The following is a 19,080-nucleotide window of genomic DNA, read 5'->3' as shown; positions in this document are numbered from 1 at the left end:
CATAGCGTCCAGTACAAATGTATACTGTATGTCTAATGTCTCGTTCACTATGGCATCTGCTTGACAAATTCAAATGCCCCCTCAAATCTTCTTTGCCTGTACTAGTGGTGAATTTGTGTTTGTGAAAATCATACCTCAGTCTGGTGGCAGACAACTAGGTGAGCAATCCAGTGGTAGCTCTCAGTAATGAGAGAAAAGGAGCAGTTTCTGGTGCTCACAGCAGTATGAGCTGCCTGCTTAGATTTTTCTCAAGTTAGACAGAGAGACACAAAGAGTGAAGGGGAAAAACACATTTGTAATGAGCAGGAAAGAAAGAAAGAAAAATAAAAGAACATTTTAATCCCATCCAAATCTAACCTTTTTATAAATTACAGTACAAATTACTTCTGTTGTTTTTAACTCCGATGTTACACATGAGCGTTATCCTATATGAAAAGTTGAGATTGACATATTATATTTTTTTTCGTAACATTGCTCATTTATTTTGACCTTTAGTGTATACAATGGAAAATGTATTGTTAGGCTGCATGGTTTTTGCAAGTGTTATGGGTAAAAAAAGAGTTCAAGTGCTGCATGCATCACATCTGACGTTAAAATAAATCAATATCAAGATTACAATTCCAAACTGCTCAGGGGTGCGTTTCCCAAAAGCATTGTTAGCCAACTAACGTCGTAAGTTCAAACGTTATTAACTTCATTCAAAGTGTATTCATTTGGTGTATCCCGAAACCATAGTTCAAGCAAACATTTGCAAACTGCCTCGCAAACTTGTTTTGTTTGATCGACAGCTCTCCAGCATAGTTCCTTACATTGATCATGCTTTTAAAACAAAATAATGAAGCAACATGCAATGCATTCAATAACCATCATTCTAAATATATACAAATTCCATTGCATGTCTTTTAGTTTGTAAACAAATTGAAAGCACTGTTTTTGAAAACTGCACAAAATCAACATATATTTTTTATGTTAGGCTACTTAACAAATTAAGTTAAACATTGTTGTTGTTTTCTAAGTTATATCAACTTATTACAGGTCAAAATTTAAAATAGTAGGTTGAATTGACTTGCAAAACCAAATTGTTTTAACTTCTTGCTGCATTTTTTTTTACAGTGGCATGTGCGCAGAGATACAGGCTTTAAACCCCATGGGGAATCCATGGGATGAGTGACATAAAAGGAAACTGGCAAATGAATAAAATAACCTGATAAAAAACAACAGAGAACTAAAACATTATATCAGAAAAAGGCTTACAGTCCAGATGCACTGTAAAAAATTCTTTGCTGCCTTAAATTGTTAAGTTTAATCAACTCGGTTGGTAAGAGGCAGGCAGCGGATCCAATTGCAGCATTTATTAGAACAAAAACATGAAACAAGGTAATCCAGGTATAAAACAGAACAGGACACAGAAACCAAACCATATTACACTAACAAAGACTGACAAAGGACAGCAAAGACAGTGGGCTATATATACTAAGGGGGAAAACGAGATAGCAAGACATACCTGGGAAACAATAAAGAACAAAGACCAATGGAACAAAAGAACTAACGACTACAAAATATGGCAGACAGAACATAACTTCAAAATAAGAGACAAGACAAGGCAAACACAGAACGAGAGTAATTTCAACTTAATATTATTCGTTTTGACAAGAGATGAGTCGTTACAACTTATAAAAGTAAGTTCATTTTTTTCAATATTTTATAAGTTATAACAACTCATCTCTAGGCAAGATAAATAATAGTAAGTTAAAATGACTTCCGAGTTGATTAAACAAAAAAATTAAATAAAATAAAATACGGCAGCAATTTTTTAACAGTGTGCAAATTATTTACAGCAATAATTTGACATTAATTAATCTAAACAGATTGATTAATTATTACTCCACCTCCTATGTGACATCATTAACTATTTTGTTGAACCAACTTGGTTCAAACAACGGATGAGACCTGCATGTTACTATATTTTCTTGAAACAGTCGTGAGAAGCTAGTTAGTTTCTCCAACTATGCATCGTACTATGGTGATTCAGGTGCACGTTATGTTGTTGTTCAGGAAACTAACTAACTAACTGAATGGTAGAAAATGCATAATATATACTAAATGTTTTTTTTTTTCACTTAAAAGTGTATCTGGGTTATGTGATGCATGAATCAAGAAAGTGTGACCTTCTGTAACACCCACATACAGACAACAGACACCCCAAATAAAAACAACAGGGACTCCAATCCCATCACATACAGCACATCCAATCTAGACTTCAACTCAGTAAAAATGAGTTCTGTCCAAACACTTTAGTGCTAAAAATAAAGGCTTTTTTTAAATTACCAATTCCCAAACCATATCTACTTCTTATCAGGTTGTAGGGTAATGTTATCAGCAGCTAACAAAGAAAGAATGGAAAAACAGCAGGGCGTCTAAGCGAGTGGGTTAAAATTTACTCTGCACAGCTCAAACAGAAAGAAGAGTCACCCCTGAGAATCGTTCGCACTATAAAAACATGCTACAGCCCAGCACAAAAGAAAATGGTTTTCTGCTTTCTAAACCTGATGTGGAGTCAATCTCTGAACCGTCTCAGACAGGCCGCTGTGGTCCACTCCTGCTTAGCTTAACATTTGTCTGGCAGGCCGATGTATTATTCATCTGGACAGGTTTGCAGCTGGATTACTCGGTGCCATGGCCTGTTTTCTCTCTGTCCACAGTGATGTGCTGATGGCTTAATGATGCGACATGTCTCTGGGAGGTGGCCGGTGCCTCTGGTGACCAGTGACACCTGCCAAAATGAGGATCTCTTGATGGGAAGAGAGCAGCTGCACAGCAGATGTGGGCTAATAAAACACTGCTCTTTACTGGCCTCTGATTTGGTCAGCACATGACAGAAGTGGCGAGGGAAACAGCTCTTTGCTTAATCACCAGACAGAAAACTGAGGTGACCAAAAGGATCTGCCACCCAACTATACAGTAATCCAGTGTCAGAAAGACCTTTTGAATGTTATTAACTGCTACTTGAGTGTTAAAAGTTGAAATTTTAATTAGTACTTTTTTCATTCTTATAAGTGGTGATTGTTATCACTATCCATCATAGTTATTCTTGTCTGATGACAAAACTTTGATGTATAACTTAACCAGTTGACACCCAAAATGCACTAATAACAACTAAGCACTAATCCGCTAACAACCACAAAAAAGTCTTTTATAGGGCACATATTAACTCTTTCCCCATCATTGATGAATTTAATTAATCAATTAATAGAAAACACTTCCCTCCCAATAACGAGTTTTTGCCTACTGCTACTATGCACCAGGTGCATACACTACTTATAAAACCCGGAAGTATTCCCATAGGGCAAACAGTTCAAACTCTGTGTATGTTTTGATGGTCGCTCTGACTCTGATCTCTATCAAAAGTCCTTCACAAAACACAATTATCTCAGCTTTTTGCTCAGGTATTTTTAAGAAACCTACCCATATTTGAGAGGTGATAAAAAAAGAACAAATAAAGGTAGGACTAAACTTTTTTGTTTGAAAGCAGATGGTCTGTTCTTTCATTTTATATATTGTATTTATATTTTTAAAGAACAACATTTTCTGGAAGGCATTCAACTTTTGTGCAACTTTTTGTGTTTAAAAGTGTTTGGAGATAAATGTATGTTTCAGTGGGTGAACACAACAACCCTACAATGAAAAAAATTCACACACTCATTCTTTTTTAATCCTTATTAAACCAAAAGGAGTCTGATTAGACATGCTGTTTTGATTCTCTTTTTAATGCGATGTCACACAAACAAAGCCTCGCCTATGGCCACTGACTTAATTGTTAATTTTACGCAAAAACTTTTCTTAATGTGTTGTTAGCACGTTGTACCATTAATGTGGCTAAAGATACTATTGTCTCAGACAGTATTCACAGGAATCAGATCTATCTTTAATCAAAAGCACTCACAGTCTGTTGGTAAAGGAGTGAGGAGCTGTAGCTCATTTGCATTTTAGTCTTTCCCTGCCATTGACAAGTTAACTCGTCAATAAAGAGAAAACCAGAGGCGATTCTAGGGTTAGAGCTTTAGGGGTGCTGAGCACCCAATGAGCTCCGCTGCCACCAGAAACCAATAATATGTCTATTGTAAAATAACTATCATTTTAACATTGGTTCAACTAACTCCAAAATCCAGATTTTTTGGAGACTTTTCAGGCATGAAAACGGGTCAGGGGTGAAAAAGATGAGAAGAAAATTACCCCTCTATAGGGTCCGGGAGCATGCTTCCCCTTAGAATTTTTTAAATTACATATTTTAAAGCATCAATCTGATGAGTTTTGAGATGCATTTTTTTGCCAACCTTTTTATTACTAATTAGTGGGGAGCTAGCACTTTTTTGCCATTAATGCCATATTAAAATATCAGGACAAAAGGTGGGCTACAGCCACTGATCTATATAAATGACTGGATTGCGCATAGAACGCTTGACGTAACTGCGTGAGGTGAAGCCAGCGCAGAGTTCGAGCCGCCATCTTGGTATACTCAACAGGCAGAGAGCGTCATTGACTTCCATTCAAAATCATGATCAAAATTTACCCCCTTTACAGCGTATCAGTTACACAAGGTTAATTTTTAGGATATGTGTACGTTAATTATTTGTTAATTCTGGTGTTATTTGCAATGTTTATCTTTTAATCGGGCAGGATAATGGATTTATAAAAAAACGTTAAGGTGAGTGTGTCTGTTGCATTTGTTAATGACACGGGTATAAATAAAGTTTTTTTTTGACATTCAGCTACACTGTGACGGTCAGCGTTATATCTCTAAATAAGTTTAGGTAACTTGTAAGTTAAGATAACATAATTACAAAACTAGCAAATTATTGCATGCACATACTGTACAAAGCATGATTATTTATTTAGATTTCAGAATGAGCACGTTTATTGTCATTAATACTAAATATGCTGCGGTCTGTTTGCTGATCTGATACTGTAATAAAGATGAATGTATAATAACTGTTTAAAATGCAAAATGTACAACTTTCAGTAAATAACTATTTACATGCTTTGGACGTTTGTGTTGTTATAATGTACAGGGTAACTTCAGATATAAAAACGAAGACGAGTAAAGTGATGTTTTATCATTAAAATCTGATAACGTCCATTGATTAAATAGAACGTTTGGGTATACCAACATGGCGGCGCGGTGGCTTCACAAGTGTGACGTCATGCGCAATCCAGTCATTTATATAGATCAGTGGCTACAGCAGCAGTGTGGGTATGGTTTTATGTGGATATACAGTGTGTCGTTTTAAGCCTTTGTCAAAATGACAAATCTACTAATTTATAACTTTTATGCCTACAACATATGGTATGTTAATTTATAGTTTAATTTGCAGCTTTTCTTTTAACAGTCCTTTAATTGAACCATTACCTTTACTATATGTCTAAAACAAAACACTTGTGACTCCTGCACTAAGGGTTAAAAACGTTATCCCCTTCATATTAATCTACATGTGACAAACTAAAAAAATAGTTATTGTCTAGTTTGATAGTCAGACAGTTAGTGATTTCACACATAACTTACCGGTACTGGTGGTATAGTAATCTGTCACACCCCGGGGGCGGACCCGAATATGCTAAAGGGTCACGCCCCTCTTAACTCTTCCACCTCGAGGAGTTTCCCAAGACCACCCCAATGACCAGACAGACGAGTATACTATAATTAAAACAAACTTTATTAAATATTTAAAAAGGGAAAAGGGGGAAGGGAAAAAGGGAACTTTAAAATTAACGTGGCTCTCCTTTGCCTCCAGGGCCACTTGGGGAAATGACTGGGGCCGGGGCTCTGGCCCAGCAGTCCGTGGCGCGCTCCGCTTCTCCTGGAGGCAGAATCAAACACAGTCAGGCCCGGGCAAACACTCCACTGATGCCCACAGCACTGGGGGATCCTCGTTCCCACACAGGGCCTCACTGGTTCAGGTAGGTAGTTGCTACAAGCACAGAACAGATTATTCCACAGGTTGCGTTACTCACGGTGCCGGGGGATCCTCGTTCCCACACAGAGCTCCACTGGTTCAGGTAGGCAGTTGCTATAAGCACAGAACAGATTATTCCACAGGTTGCGTTACTCACGGTGCCGGGGGATCCTCGTTCCCACACAGAGCTCCACTGGTTCAGGTAGGCAGTGCTATAAGCACAGAACAGATTATTCCACAGGTTGCGTTACTCACGGTGCCGGGGGATCCTTGTTCCCACACAGAGCTTCACTGGTTCGGGTAGGTAGTTGCTATAAGCACAGAACAAGTTATTTCACAGGCTGCGTTACTCACAGAGCCAGGGGATCCTCGTTCCCACACAGAGCTTCACTGGTTTCGCTACAGTGTATAGACGAAGCTCTCGTTGTCACACCCCGGGCACAAGGCTTGATTTTCTCTCTTTCCCTATAGGACTCAGGCCACAACAGATGTCATCATCTCGTGTCTCGTCAGAGGCTGGGCAGTTTGAACGCTACAAGCACAGCATACACACAGCAAGTCAAGCGTAAACACCATCAATCAGTGAAACTCACCCACAGCACTCTTATACCACGTCACGTGAATTTTAGATCGTCCTTGCCACCTGACCACGACGACCTCGAGAGACTGGTTGGGCAACAACTGGATCACAAATGAGGGAGAGATGTGTGGTATTCACAGGCCCGGCGTGTCGGTTATCACTTCCCTGGCTCACCTGCACTTCCTCTTTCCCACAGGGCCACTGGCTTACTGGCGGACGGTGCTTCGTCCGTGCTTCCGGTCGACCCGCGGCTCACCCACGCTCTCCTCTCCAGTGGGGCCAGGGACCTCACGAAACACAAGAACACACACCAGGATAACTCTTCATACAAGTCATGTACAGAGAAGTATCACAGCGGTTACTCACGCTTGGTTGCCAATAACCTCTGTTCACTGTGCTCTCGATGGCTCTGTGTCCACTCTTCCTCACGTAGACTCCACAATATTCCTTCGTCCGCTGACTGTCTCTTACTCTCTTCCCCAGGAGAGCGATCCGACCAGCGTGGTCCGTCTGTAAAGCGGCAACACAACGTACACAACGTATACCACAAGCACGTTCCGGTGCAGTGTTCCTTTAAAATCCACCGCTCCGTCCTTTTCGCCCTTCTTGGCTGCCGCACTCTTTCCATGTGCTATAAGCACCTCCGTGGATCGACGGCGCCCTCCGGCTCCTCAAAAGGACGGAGCGTGTGATCGGTGTCTGCCTTAGGCAGTGTAGCAACTCGTGCCCGAAACGACCTGCCTTTGATGTCTACAAAAGGTCTTCTTATATGCTGACTCTTCCCCTCGTCAGCCTACCAGCAACCGCTGTGCAAATTATCCCCACCTGCGCACAATCAGGCTCAATTTGACTTCAGGGAAACCCCGGAAACGAAATGTGGAAGCCCGGTTCCGCCCGTCGTTCGTTCAAAATATGGAAGCCGGGTTCCGCCCGTCGTTCATTCAAACGTCACCTGGTGACATCCCCCCCTGCCAATCCGTTCTCGTCCCGAGAACGGTCTGGGGGACAACAGGTGGGGAATAGGGCGGGGGCTTCAGGCCTCTCGGGCACTACACGGGGTGGTGTTTCTGGCCTTTCAGGCACAACACGGGGTGGGGTTTCTGGCCTTTCAGGCACAACACGGGGCGGGGCTTCAGGCAATTCGTCGTCGGCCATTGGAGGGCCTTGGTCGCTCAACTCGAGGTGGAATCCTGCCGACTACGCCAAATCTGTCACACCCCGGGGGCGGACCCGAATATGCTAAAGGGTCACGCCCCTCTTAACTCTTCCACCTCGAGGAGTTTCCCCAAGACCACCCCAATGACCAGACAGACGAGTATACTATAATTAAAACAAACTTTATTAAATATTTAAAAAGGGAAAAGGGGGAAGGGAAAAAGGGAACTTTAAAATTAACGTGGCTCTCCTTTGCCTCCAGGGCCACTTGGGGAAATGACTGGGGCCGGGGCTCTGGCCCAGCAGTCCGTGGCGCGCTCCGCTTCTCCTGGAGGCAGAATCAAACACAGTCAGGCCCGGGCAAACACTCCACTGATGCCCACAGCACTGGGGGATCCTCGTTCCCACACAGGGCCTCACTGGTTCAGGTAGGTAGTTGCTACAAGCACAGAACAGATTATTCCACAGGTTGCGTTACTCACGGTGCCGGGGGATCCTCGTTCCCACACAGAGCTCCACTGGTTCAGGTTGGCAGTTGCTATAAGCACAGAACAGATTATTCCACAGGTTGCGTTACTCACGGTGCCGGGGGATCCTCGTTCCCACACAGAGCTCCACTGGTTCAGGTAGGCAGTGCTATAAGCACAGAACAGATTATTCCACAGGTTGCGTTACTCACGGTGCCGGGGGATCCTTGTTCCCACACAGAGCTTCACTGGTTCGGGTAGGTAGTTGCTATAAGCACAGAACAAGTTATTTCACAGGCTGCGTTACTCACAGAGCCAGGGGATCCTCGTTCCCACACAGAGCTTCACTGGTTTCGCTACAGTGTATAGACGAAGCTCTCGTTGTCACACCCCGGGCACAAGGCTTGATTTTCTCTCTTTCCCTATAGGACTCAGGCCACAACAGATGTCATCATCTCGTGTCTCGTCAGAGGCTGGGCAGTTTGAACGCTACAAGCACAGCATACACACAGCAAGTCAAGCGTAAACACCATCAATCAGTGAAACTCACCCACAGCACTCTTATACCACGTCACGTGAATTTTAGATCGTCCTTGCCACCTGACCACGACGACCTCGAGAGACTGGTTGGGCAACAACTGGATCACAAATGAGGGAGAGATGTGTGGTATTCACAGGCCCGGCGTGTCGGTTATCACTTCCCTGGCTCACCTGCACTTCCTCTTTCCCACAGGGCCACTGGCTTACTGGCGGACGGTGCTTCGTCCGTGCTTCCGGTCGACCCGCGGCTCACCCACGCTCTCCTCTCCAGTGGGGCCAGGGACCTCACGAAACACAAGAACACACACCAGGATAACTCTTCATACAAGTCATGTACAGAGAAGTATCACAGCGGTTACTCACGCTTGGTTGCCAATAACCTCTGTTCACTGTGCTCTCGATGGCTCTGTGTCCACTCTTCCTCACGTAGACTCCACAATATTCCTTCGTCCGCTGACTGTCTCTTACTCTCTTCCCCAGGAGAGCGATCCGACCAGCGTGGTCCGTCTGTAAAGCGGCAACACAACGTACACAACGTATACCACAAGCACGTTCCGGTGCAGTGTTCCTTTAAAATCCACCGCTCCGTCCTTTTCGCCCTTCTTGGCTGCCGCACTCTTTCCATGTGCTATAAGCACCTCCGTGGATCGACGGCGCCCTCCGGCTCCTCAAAAGGACGGAGCGTGTGATCGGTGTCTGCCTTAGGCAGTGTAGCAACTCGTGCCCGAAACGACCTGCCTTTGATGTCTACAAAAGGTCTTCTTATATGCTGACTCTTCCCCTCGTCAGCCTACCAGCAACCGCTGTGCAAATTATCCCCACCTGCGCACAATCAGGCTCAATTTGACTTCAGGGAAACCCCGGAAACGAAATGTGGAAGCCCGGTTCCGCCCGTCGTTCGTTCAAAATATGGAAGCCGGGTTCCGCCCGTCGTTCATTCAAACGTCACCTGGTGACAGATATGTAGTTTGTTTTCACTCTGTTCCAAACGCCATGTTTTCATGACGACTGACCAGAAAAGACGCACGTGATGTCATGTTTACATGACTCCCGATTGTTAAAATAAGTCTCAAATTAACGATAAATCATACAATAAACTTTAACAACGGAGACACACGTATTGTATGCAACTACCCACTGAGACGCACAAAACTGCATGCGTCTTGCGGAAGAACATTGTAACCGGCACTACTTCTCTCCGTTTAAGTCTATGGACGAGTCACCCAGGTACTGTACTACTCCGCCGGACTAAAATAATCAGAAAATAAACAATTATTATACGTGTACCATGGTGATTCAGTATAAGACAAAAACACGGCTTGAAAGATTGATTCGTGATGTACTCGCTCATTATAAACATAACGTAAATATTTTGTAAGATTTGAACAAAAAAGTTGCATCACAACACTTTTAACTGATTCTCACTCTGCGTGTGTTTCGCGCTCGGGCTAAGCGATGGTACAGAGAAGTAAAAGAAGAGGATGACACCATTTGCTAAGCGGGGAGTTTTTCATTTTCTACCTTAACATATACATTTTAAACCACAAACTACGGAGTATGTTTTGGACATTATTTAACCTTGTCAAAGACGAACGAACATTTTAAAATAAATAAATTTCTTGCTCCAAGTTTTAGGGGTGCTGAGCTCCTTTTTAGGGGTGCTGAAGCACCCCTAAAAAGGGGCTAGCCTCGCCCATGGAGAAAACGCTTCTCTGCCAATGACAAGTTTTTCCGGCAATCCGTAATACGGCACTCTTAAAGGTGCTCTAAGCGAATTGACGCGTTTTAGACCATAAAAATTTTTTTGGTACATACAGCAAACATCTCACTATCTGCTTGCTGCCTGTCTGCTGATCAAACTGTAAAAAAACGCGATCTCTGTAGACAGCCCAGGCTTCACAAACGGCAATAACAACACAGTGGCCAAACCTACAAACAGAAACCATAACAAAGTTTTCCAGCCAATAAACGACAAGAAGGATTTGGGGGTGGGGGTTGGGCGCGTTCATAAAAGCACGGAAGGGAGGGGGAGGAGTTAGCTACGCTCCGTCTGTTTGAAAACAATTCAAACGTCAACAAAAACTAACGTCTCGCAGATTCGCTTAGAACGCCTTTAAGGGGATCGCACACGGCCGCACCACGTCGAGTCGCGTCTAGGACAACTCGGAGGTATTGTAAACCGGAAGTGCACATTAAATAGTGCAAGCTTCGTCAGATAACGTCTACTTAAAAATGCAAAATATACGTTAGCAGCCAATGTTAATCGTTAATGATTTGGGACAAATAGGATGTTATTTAATGTTAAACTATGTGAGTGGCGCTGTGTGGCGCGACAGGGATTTGAGCAACTTCCTGAGTCACAGCTGGGCGGCGCGGACAGGCGCCACCTGGTGGCGCCGGTGTGTATAAATTAATAGAAAACAATGTGTTCGATTTTTTTAGAACGGCGTGGCGCTGAGCGGCGCGACCGGTGTGCGATCCCCTTTAAACAACTGTGTATGTTTTGAGCATCACTCTGAAACTGATCTCTATCAAAAGTCCTTCACAAAAAAACACCATTATCTCAGCTTTTTGCTCAAACTTTGTAATTTTAAAGAAACTTATCCATATTTGAGAGGTTCTAAAAAGAGAACAAGGTAGGATGAAACTTTTTTTTGTAAAGCAGAGGGTCTTTTCTTTCTTTTGATCTATTGTATGTTTAGATATTTTAGGAAGAACATTTTCTGGAAGGCATTAAACTTTTGTGCAAATCATGAAAAATGCTGGCACTGAAATGCAACTTTTTTTGAAATTCTGGCGGGGAAAGAGTTAAAGGTACAGACATAAAAACAACGCTTTTTGCTCCCACACAAATAAGGGGATTTTGGACATGCAATAACAAATTATCTGTGTGGTATTTTGAGCTGAAACTTCACAGACAGATTTTAGGCATACTTGAGACTTATATTACATCTATATTACATCTTTTATCAATCTAGACAAACCCTAGCAACCTTCCATCAATAGCCTAGTAACTGCCCAGTGTTTGGAAAACTTTTCCTTAAAAATAATACCATATACTGTATCTAGTGTAAGATTACAGTGACAAAGTCAGACTCTATGTACTTGTATATCAAATAAAATCTACGTAAACCACAGAACTTTTTAGTTAAAACATGGTGTAATGTGGCATCACTAATGCAGCGTGATGGCAGATGGAATACTTGGGCTGAACTTCACAACTACAGAGAGGCCTGTCATATTTAATACCAGATGGTTCCTGTGACAGTTTATGTTAGCATCCAATGGTCACTGAAAGTTTTATATCTGGCCTTCCTTTAAAATGGGCTTTACATTAAATATCATCAGCAAATTCTACTGGAAACGAGGTCAATACCACAGAGGAGATCTTAATAATATCCCAGGCAGAAATTGCTGTACAATAAATAAAGAAGACAAGCTATTTAAAAGTGTCAAAGAAAATGAGCAAGATAAAGAAGGAAGCTTGTTTAAAATGTTCAGATTTTAAAGACTAAATCATGAGAGGAAAATTGTTTGGGATTAAAAATCTGCTTTATTAGTCTTTACAAAGCACAGCATTTCTTTGTGTTAACACACTGAAGCATAGGACAAAACTAATTTGTCTAAAATTGGTATATATTAGTCCAGCATTGATGGCAGTCTGCTGTTTTGCAAGCAGTAGGAAATGGCTAATACATAAACATAGAAACTCATATTTTTCTCTTCAGAGAGCTTTAAAAATACATACTGATCTGTCAAACAGCTTTTAAATTTTACCACACAAATAAAGCAAAGGTAACGAAGCACAACAAAATCAAGAACATGAGTGTGAGACAGACAGGTAGTTAAAATGAAAACTTATAAAAATTATTCTCTGATACAACTCACAAACTCTGTAGATATATCTGTATGGACACACATTACAACAAATAATTATAATCATAAATGTTTATAAAACATGTTTATGAAATATTCATAAAACAGATAGTTCTGGTTCTAAATCTTAATTGGATATAACATCATCAAAGCTGTTTTATAATGATCATAAAAACATATTTTACCACACTGTCTTTAATAATGCAATAAGTTTCTGTGTTGCTTGGCAACTGCATGCAACCTGCAGTTAACAAACTAAGATGTTAGTAATTGTTGGACAGATTTCTTATTCCAATAATTATGAATAATAAATGCAACTCTTTTTTGAACATTGGCATCTTTTATCATAATGCTGTTACTACAAGCTGTTTCATAAAAGGAAAACCGATTTGGGTTTTGTTTTGCATTGTTTATATGAATACCCATTACCTGTGGCAAAATCACTGTAGTAAATGAGAAATGAGTTCAGATGCAAAACTCTCTAAATGTGTCATTTCATTGTTATTAAACAAATTTGACAATCTTTTTTGGCAAAAACCGCTACTACTTAAAAAGTCACTCCTTTGGACAAGATATAAGTCCATTTTACAAATACAGTCTTTACTGGTAAATAACTGGTAAATTGCAGTAAACAGATCAACAGAACTATTTTTGTAAATCAGTACTGCCAATTTAGAGAGGTTTTAAGTTTACCGGTAATTTACATGTAAATGCTATGTGTGAATGGAGATTAAGGATTACCTGCATTATAATGGACGAGGTCAAAATACGCTGACAGCTTCGGGACAATCATAACATTTTGATACAGATGACGCATTTACCACCGCACTGTTTAACAAACGTTTCTCACAATAGAAACGTCCTCTGATGGCTCCAGCAGGATAATGCCCCATGTCACAAACCTCAAATCATTTCAAATTGGTTTCTTGAACATACACTGTTAACGATTTCCCTGTATTTTTACAGTACGGTACTGGCAGCACGGTTGCCAGTAAGTTACTGTATTTTGGTTTTACAGTGCTGTACTGTTATACCATTTTACAGTACACAAACTAGTACTGTATAGTTACAAAGCAGTACTGTACTGTAATTTTACAATATTTTATTACAGTAGTCTATTTTTACAGTAATTTACTGTAATGTCTATATTGCCCCATAAATACTATTTATTACTTATTACAGTTAATACAATAATATTATATATAATAGCTAGATATTTAGGTTTAAATCTATAGTTATTAATATGGTAAAAATGCTATCCTTGACATGACATAATGAATTAAAAGGCAATCCAAGCAATGTTTGTATCAAAATTTTATTTAAAAAAAACATTTAATTGAAACAAAACATATTTAAAACAAGATTTTAAACAATAATAAACATATAAACAAGTTAAATAAAATAAAATCAACAAGTATAAACAAGTTTGGAGACCCCTGCTGTAACATATTTAACTCTGGCAAATAGAACACTGGTCAATAGTTTTCAGTTTTCAGTTTAAAGTCCATCATCGACTAAAAGGTAACATTTCACTGTGGTAAAAAGAACACTGGCCCATAGTTTTAAATATTCTACTTGAATTTCATTGAACACTAAAAATAAATGCATTAAACTGTGGCAGACAGACCACAGTGGCCTTTACTTTGAAGTCGTCCATTCAAACTCAATCAGGGACTGCATGAAGCTGTTCACAGGGGTTAATGGCCACAGCTTTTCTCTGCACCAAGTTCCTTGTCTTTTTGCTTGCTCCTTGTCTGGATGTGCACTTTTTCCCATCTTTGGAATTAATTCTATCCAGAAACCTGTTAGAAATATCATAAACATTAAGTCAACAAATATAAGATAGAAAAAGATTTTTAAAAAACTAAACTCAGCCTTGAATTTACTCCTATTCTGAAACCTTTTGCTCTTATTCTACTGTTCCACACCTAATTACATTAAAATACAGAAGATTCACTTACCGCTGAACAAACTCTTTCCTCAATGGACAGCATCCACATAGATCATGTCATGATTGAATGTCCTGAACAGAAAGAACAATTGTTACTGATTTGGACACAACTTTTTATTCTGAAAACAAATTCTTTTGTCAATAAAGTCCAGGGACACCTCTGCTAAATAAATACAATTATTAAATTAAATTTCTTAAAAACCAAAGTCTGAATATTTCTGTTTGTATATTTCTACATGGCAAACTAAGACAATTCTGTACATGTTGTGTATGGTCGTGTTACAGTGTTGTGTGTGGGAATTGTGGATGAGTGTATACATGGGTATTTAAAGAAGCTGTAGTAAGTACCTGAGTACAAACTTACCGAACATAATGTGCTTGGGTGTGTCTGGTGTCACCCGTTGTGCCTCCACATCTGCCTTAACTCCTGAAAAGTGCAAGGACACTCAGGTAAACTACAAATAAAAAGTGATTAGCCACATTCCCTTTGTACTTTTACATGTGACGTGAAAAAATTTAATATTGCAGTCAAAAAAATACATGACTTGTAACTGTACATCATGTACTTGCCTGGTTCCTTTAAAGATGATCCATCTTACCCAATCCGACTTACAAGCAATGGTAAGACTGTAAAAAATACAAATGTTACAAAATCTGATAGCCATAGAAATAAGTAGACATTGTGAAGGAAATGGTAAAAAAAATTTAGTAACACTTTACTACAATAGTTTATTCCTTAACATTTGGTAATGTGTCACACCCCTGGGGCGGACCCGAATATGCTAAAGGGTCACGCCCCTCTTAACTCTTCCACCTCGAGGAGTTTCCCAAGAACACCCCAATGACCAGACAGACGAGTATACTATAATTAAAACAAGCTTTATTAAATATTTAAAAAGGGGAAAGGGGGAAGGGAAAAAGGGAACTTTAAAACTAATGTGGCTCTTCTTTGCCTCCAGGGCCACTTGGGGAGAAGACTGGGGGCCGGGGCTCTGCCCCAGCAACCCGTGGCGCGCTCCGCTTCTCCTGGAGGCAGAATCGAACACAGTCAGACCAGGTCAAACGCCCCACTGATGCTCGCAGCACTGGGGGATCCTCGTTCCCACACAGGGCCTCACTGGTTCAGGTAGGTAGTTGCTACAAGCATAGAACAGGTTATTCCACAGGTTGCGTTACTCACAGTGCCGGGGGATCCTCGTTCCCACACGGAGCTTCACTGGTTCAGGTAGGTAGTTGCTACAAACACAGAACAGATTATTCCACGGGTTGCGTTACTCACAGTGCCGGGGGATCCTCGTTCCCACACGGAGCTTCACTAGTTCAGGTAGGTAGTTGCTACAAGCACAGAACAGATTATTCCACAGGTTGCGTTACTCGCAGTGCCGGGGGATCCTCGTTCCCACACAGATCTCCGCTGATTCAGGTAGGTAGTTGCTACAAGCACAGAACAGGTTATTCCACAGGCTGCGTTACTCACAGTGCCGGGGGATCCTCGTTCCCACACAGAGCTTCACTGGTTCAGGTAGGTAGTTGCTACAAGCACAGAACAGATTATTCCACAGGTTGCGTTACTCACAGTGCCGGGGGATCCTCGTTCCCACACGGAGCTCCACTGGTTCAGGCAGGTTGTTGCTATAAGCACAGAACAGGTTATTTCACAGGCTGCGTTACTCACAGTGCCGGGGGATCCTCGTTCCCACACGGGGCTCCACTGGTTCAGGTAGGTTGTTGCTATAAGCACAGAACAGGTTATTTCACAGGCTGCGTTACTCACAGTGCCGGGGGATCCTCGTTCCCACACGGAGCTCCACTGGTTCAGGTAGGTTGCTGCTATAAGCACAGAAGAGGTTATTTCACAGGCTGCGTTACTCACAGTGCCGGGGGATCCTCGTTCCCACACGGAGCTCCACTGGTTCAGGTAGGTTGTTGCTATAAGCACAGAACAGGTTATTTCACAGGCTGCGTTACCCACAGTGCCGGGGGATCCTCGTTCCCACACGGAGCTTCACTGGTTCAGGTAGGTAGTCGAAGCTCTCGCTGTCACACCCCGGGCACAAAGCTTGATTTTCTCTCTCTCCCTATAGGATTCAGGCCGCAACAGATGTCACCATCTCGTGTCTCGTCGGAGGCTGGGCAGTTCGAACGCTACAAGCACAGCATACGCACAGCAAGTCAAGCGTAAACACCATCAATCAGTGAAACTCACCCACAGCACTCTTATACCACGTCACGTGAATTTTAGATCGTCCTTGCCACCTGACCACGACGACCTCGAGAGATTGGTTGGGCAACAAATGGATCACAAAGGAGGGAGAAATGTATGGTATTCACAGGCCCGGCGTGTCAGTTATAACTTCCCTGGCTCACCTGTACTTCCTCTTTCCCACAGGGCCACTGGCTTACTGGCGGGCGGTGCTTCGTCCGTGCTTCTGGTCAACCGCGGCTCACCCACGCTCTCCTCTCCAGTGGGGCCAGGGACCTCACGAAACACAAGAACACACACCAGGATAACTCTTCATACAAGACATTTGCAGAGAAGTATCACAGCGGTTACTCACGCTTGGTTGCCAATAACCTCTGTTCACGGTGCTCTCGATGGCTCTGTGTCCACTCCTTCTCACATAAACTCCACAATATCCCTTCGTCCGCTGACTGTCTCTTACTCTCTTCCCCAGGAGAGCGATCCGACCAGCGTGGTCCGTCTGCAAAGCAGCAACACAACGTACACAACGTATACCACAAGCACCCCGTTTAATGTCTGCAAAGGTGTCTTTATACCCTGACTCTTCTCCTCGTCAGCCTATTAGCAACCGCTGTGTTAATTTGCCCCACCTGAGCGTGATCAGGCTTAATTTTGCCTTAGGGGAAACCCCGGATATGAAGTGTGGAAGCCGGATTCCGCCAGTCGTCAAAATAAGATGTGGAAGCCGGGTTCCGCCCGTCGTTCATTTAAAACGTCACCTGTGACATCCTCCCCCGCCGAAATGGTTCTAGTCCCTAGAACCGCTTCCTGTAACCCACTCTCCATACCGGATGGGCGGCCGCCCCCGGGTCTCACGCTGGGGGCGCTGTGGTGGGGGCTCTGGGGCTTCTTCGGCAGGTAAGTCATCCAGCTCTCCTGGAGCCTCTGGGGCTCCTTCAACAGGTAAGTTATCCGGCTCTCCTGGAGCCTCTGGGGCTACGTCGTTCACTGGACCCACTACGACAGGTAAGTTCTCCGGCTCCCTTGGGGCCACTCGGGCAGGCCCCTCCGCCGGGCCTCTTGGAAGGATGACCCACCCTCCATACCAGGGGGTAGCAGCCTCCGGCTCCTTAGGAGCCACCTCTGTGGCTAGTGGGGGATAATTTGGACAAGGGCGGATCATGTTCCGATGGACCACCCGATCCGGCCCAGGCTTCCCTTCTGGCCGGATCGTGTAGACCGGCTGCCCCGGTCTCTGCTGCCGTTGCACAATGTACGGCCTCGCCTCCCACCGATCACTCAGCTTGCCTCCACCTAGTCGCCGATTGTCCCGGACTAGTACCCTTTCTCCAGGGAGCAGGGGAGCATCCCGCGCCGTCCTATCATACAACCTCTTGTTCTTCTCCCCGGCTACCTGGATCTTCTTATTGACCTGCTCGTAGGCAAAGTGGAGACGGTGGTGGTGTCGTCCCACCCACTCGGTCACGTTCCCTTCTCTCTCACCTCCCGCTGCTCCCAATAGGAGATCTGTGGGCAAGCGGATGTGTCTTCCAAACATTAAGTACGTGGGGGCATACCCCGTTGTACTGTGCACGCTGTTATTATAGGCTTGTAATAAATTCGGCAAGGCACTCACCCAATCATCCTGGCGTCTCTGGTCCAGAGTTCCCAGCAGATTCAACAGGGTCTGATTGAAGCGCTCACATCCTCCGTTTCCTTGGGGATGGTACGAGGTCGTATGGGTCTTTACACACCCGTACAGTTGGCATAGCTCTCGGATGACGCGGGACTCGAAGTTCGGGCCCTGATCCGAGTGCAGGAACTCAGGGCACCCAAATGGCTGGAACACTGCCCTCCATAATGCTGTGGCTGTGGTACTTGCTGTCTGGTCGAGGGTGGGGATAGCCCAGGCGTATTTGGTGAACAAATCTGTCACCACTAGGATGTTCTGGTACCGGTCCTTGGGACGACTCAGGGTCAGATAGTCCATCGCCACAATGTGGAGGGGGGCCTTTGCGTGGATCGGGACCATCGGTGCTCGGGGTTCCTGCCGGGATTTAAACAGAGTACATCAGGGGCATGCTTGAATGAACGTACTCACGGAAATCTCCATTCCTGGCCAATAGAAGTGTCGGCGTAGCAACGACATGGTGCGTTCCTGCCCCTGGTGTCCCATCTGGTCATGGTAGGCCTCTAACAGTGCCCGAACTTGGCTGGCCGGTACCACAATCTGGCTAACCTCCTCATCGGTCCCCGGGTCCCGTATGGTCCTACACAATACACCTTCACGTAACTTCAATTTCTCCCATTGCCCCAGTATTTTTCGACCCACCTCTGTCTGGGCTTGTCTCTCGGCGGGGGTCGGTCGCCGGGCCTGC

General features: G+C 43.4%; 1 long non-coding RNA gene across 1 annotated transcript; it reads right to left on the bottom strand.

Annotated features, from left to right (window-relative positions):
- Positions 1-14,103: 14,103 nt before the first annotated feature.
- LOC135746579 (uncharacterized) lies at positions 14,104-15,020 on the bottom strand. Its single transcript, XR_010531602.2, has 3 exons — positions 14,885-15,020; positions 14,531-14,592; positions 14,104-14,371 (listed from the first exon to the last, which is right to left on the bottom strand). It is a non-coding gene; the product is annotated as an uncharacterized lncRNA (long non-coding RNA).
- Between the last annotated feature and the right edge of the window lie 4,060 nt (positions 15,021-19,080).

This window comes from Paramisgurnus dabryanus, chromosome 4, assembly GCF_030506205.2.
Source record: "Paramisgurnus dabryanus chromosome 4, PD_genome_1.1, whole genome shotgun sequence".
NCBI lineage: Eukaryota > Metazoa > Chordata > Actinopteri > Cypriniformes > Cobitidae > Paramisgurnus > Paramisgurnus dabryanus.
Note: the sequence above shows the minus strand (reverse complement) of the source record. Positions and strands in the feature narration are given on the sequence as shown.